This window comes from Protopterus annectens, chromosome 3.part0 (genome assembly GCF_019279795.1).
Source record: "Protopterus annectens isolate FY-2018-M chromosome 3.part0, PAN1.0, whole genome shotgun sequence".
In the NCBI taxonomy this organism is placed as follows: Eukaryota; Metazoa; Chordata; order Ceratodontiformes; family Protopteridae; genus Protopterus; species Protopterus annectens.
The window spans coordinates 1721474659-1721478296 of NC_056731.1; the positions used below are offsets into that span (position 1 = coordinate 1721474659).

The window sequence follows — 3638 nt, forward strand, 5'->3', positions numbered from 1 at the left end:
GTGCAGCCAATTTGCAGCCAAGACAACACTGTTTACCTTTCTAGTGCAATGGGCAGAATTGCTAATTATATATGCATGTAACCAAGGTAGATAGCACAACAAAGATCATCTTCTCTAATCCACAGCACAGGCACATGGCCACATGGTAGTAAGCCACCTCTTGGACACAACTAAATACAAGAGGTGAACAAAAGAGTGTGCACATTAACTGAAGTGATCCCACAGTTGTTTAGTAATAACATAATCAACATCAGTGGATAGATACAGAAAAGTATGAGCAATGAAAAGGCAAGCAACTCAGACACTGAGGCTGGAGTAGAGGTCAATACTGAAGTAATAAAAGGTGAACATTAAAGTGCAAAATGAGTTGTGTAACTAAACATTGCATGCAAAGGTACACCATAAAAATGTGTAAGACAATATAGCCATTTTAAGACAGTTTGAAGTATGCATAGAAGATGTGGGATATAAAATGATATAGCAATGTAATTCAACAACATTTACCATACCTAAAAATTATGGAGAATGTTAGCCATGTACGCATACTATACCGTGTACAGTAATTAAAAAGATGTTTGTTCCTTGGAGAATCATTGTAGCAAATCAGCCCAGATGCCAGTATATAGACATTGCAGTTTAATGGCGAGACACTGCAGCAATCATACTGTAATGGATCATGAAAACAAATACTTATGAAAGGTGTCACATGCACAGGTAGATTAGAATTTAAAAAGAGCCAGTAACAGATCTCAAGGGAAATGAACCTAGAACTCCAACAGTTGCTGTCCTCTTGAACATATTACACAACTATGCATACCTATGTGGATCAATCAACTAACTCATTATAACCATTAAAACCACATATTTCCCAAATGACCATTGAAACATTGTCAGAAGAATCCAGATAAATAAATTATGTTAGGCAATGCCACCATTCCCCACATAATGTACACTCTCATAACTCGAAAGCTAACATTTAGGGGAAAGCAACAGATGACAGCACTAAAAGATACATGCCCAAGGATGAGATTGAACCCCCTAAATATGTCAATGATATGTTCTAGGTCAGTGTAGTAGCAGGGCATGTGATATAGTCAAAGGGAAAAATATGACTGGAATAACACATTTCTAGGGAATGGAAAATAGAGATAAACAAAATGCCAATACTTGTGTTTGAATGCCTGACATTGTTTAAGGGAAAGTGTTAGCTATCAGAGTACTTGTGAAAAAAGTGGCTGCAAAATACAATTCAGGGGAACAGAATAGGTGATATCAGAGTAAACAAAATGCACATACCTGGGTTTGAACTCCTGACTTTGTTCATGGATATAGTAATCAGAATAGGGTATTAGTAAAACATGATAAGTGAGCACTCCTAAAATAGATAGCTGCAAATCACATAACATAATAGGAGATACCAGGATAAAAAATGCATATACCTGGTTGAAACTACTGACATTTTATATTGATATTACAAATTTATGGGCAGAACAATAATATGCTAAAGAACAAGATGTTCTAAAGAGGTGTGAATACATGCAATGCATGTAGAGTTAAAAATGATGCTACAGATTGCAAAATGAACAGATAGATATGTCTGAATGAACTTCAGTGGTCTGGGGTGCAGGCTTCAAACCTGTAGCTGTTTAGCGACAGAGTGGTTCAATTCCCACTTTCAGGCAAGTTGTCAGCTCAAGCACTTGTTTTCAGATGTCACAGCAGTGCAGCAGTAGCATTGTCACCTCACAGCAAGATGTTCTCTGGTTCAATTCTCAGGTGGTGTGCCTTCTGTGTGGAGTCTGCATGCCCTCCCTGGATTTGTGTGGGTTTCCTCTGGGTGCTCTGGTATCCTTTAACATTACAAAGACATAACATACCATAGGTGGAGAATGAATGCCACCATCCACTGAATAAACCCCTGCATTATTTTTGTGAGGCATGGAATCTGTCAGATAAACATATTGTGTCGCTGTTTTACTAATGGATTATTATTGCATGATAACGATAGTTGTTGTGAGGACTGGTAGAAAAGGGTAAAGGCTACCAGCCTAGTAAAATAGAATTTGATACATAATTCTGGCATTTGTAAATATAAATATAAAATACAGGCTAGTTTCTTAAATGAAAGAAAACACTGTAAAATGAGAACTTCAAGATTGTAGCAACATTGCCATCTGCTGTAAGGAAAACTAAGCCAAGCATTTCAAATGTTCTTTGAAATTAAAATTATGTTTTCTATGTCCTTAGAAGTTAGAATTTGGAGTTGATGAGTCTGGAGTAAGCATCCTGCCTACTGTTTTAAGGCCAAAGTTAATGACCAGAATTTACATGTGGAATGTCCTTTATTGCTCTAAGTGTAAAATAATGTAAATGCAGTTAATGTGTAGCCTGGGAACTCCATGAAGGGTGAAAAAGATGATGTAATGTTTATCAGAACTGGAGTTTCAATTTAAACAGTGAGAACCAGAGATTGTAAAGCATTTTGCCTTGACTATTCAACTCAGCACTGCCTTGCTCTATGTAAGTAAGTTATCTTAGAAGTATGTTTTCTTGTAGAAATAGCCAGGACTATAAAGTTTAGACTAAGTGTTTTTCTGTTATGTCAGAACTGTACTACGGAATTATTTTAAGTTTCTGTGTGATCTCTGAACTCTTGAGTAGCATTGTATTGTAGTAGTATTGTCTTGTGTTTTAATTATTTATTATTAAATATTGTAACCCCTTTTCAACTGTGGCTAGTTTATGTAGAGATAATTAAAATCTACAGTACATTGCATGCTTATACATGATCCTGTAATAAGCCCTTCCAAAGCCTTAAGATTGCTTATGTTGCACTACTATTGGATAATAATATTGCACAGTAATAATTGGACACCCTTTTAAGGGCCTTTGGGTAGCTGATAATTTTTAGCTGGTGGTGGCAGTGATTACTACCGTATAGTCTGTGTAAAGGGTCACAGCTGGAGAATCTATGTCAGCCTTCCCCAGGAGTGTCTGTGAAGTTGTATAAATACTTATCTCAAAGTGTGTCAGCTACTTGGGCAGGGACACAAAGCACTGGTTGGACAGGGAGGGTACTGGAGGTTAGCATGCCAGCTAGGCTGAGATCTGGACCCTATAGCTGTGCCAGTGGAGAGTTTTATTGGATACCTGGAGAGCAACCAGACCCAGATTGACTCTGATCTCTGTGTGCACATAAGGGAAATTGTACTTTACTGTGTGTATTTGTTATCCTTTACTCTTATATGAGATGCCCTCTCTGGTGTTAGTGGTGAGGACTGAGGCTCTTTGATTGCTGGGCCAGGGTGCAGGCATCACAGATGTCATCCTTCCACAAGTTAGATCATCAAAAATTTCAACCCTTGCCTGTCTAACTCACAGTCTCGTCACTTGTGCACTAAATACTGATTTCACAGAGCAAATTATGTAATGATTGTCAGAAAGCACACATTTTTTTTCTCATTTGTTTGATTAGAAAGCACATATTTGTAAAGATGTTATCAAATGTGTGTGCTTGAGTGTGTGTGTGTGTGTGTGTGTGTGTGTGTGTGTGTGTGTGTGTGTGTGTGTGTGTGTGTGTGTGTGTGTGTGTGTAAATAATTATGGCCATGGTTAAGAGTGGTGAAGGGTGAGTATAA

At 37.7% G+C, this 3638-nt stretch overlaps 1 non-coding gene across 1 annotated transcript; it reads left to right on the plus strand.

Moving 5' to 3' along the window:
• Window positions 1–1595: 1595 nt before the first annotated feature.
• TRNASTOP-UCA lies at window positions 1596–1682 on the plus strand. The gene has a single exon. It is a non-coding gene; the product is annotated as a tRNA-Sec (tRNA).
• Window positions 1683–3638: the final 1956 nt, after the last annotated feature.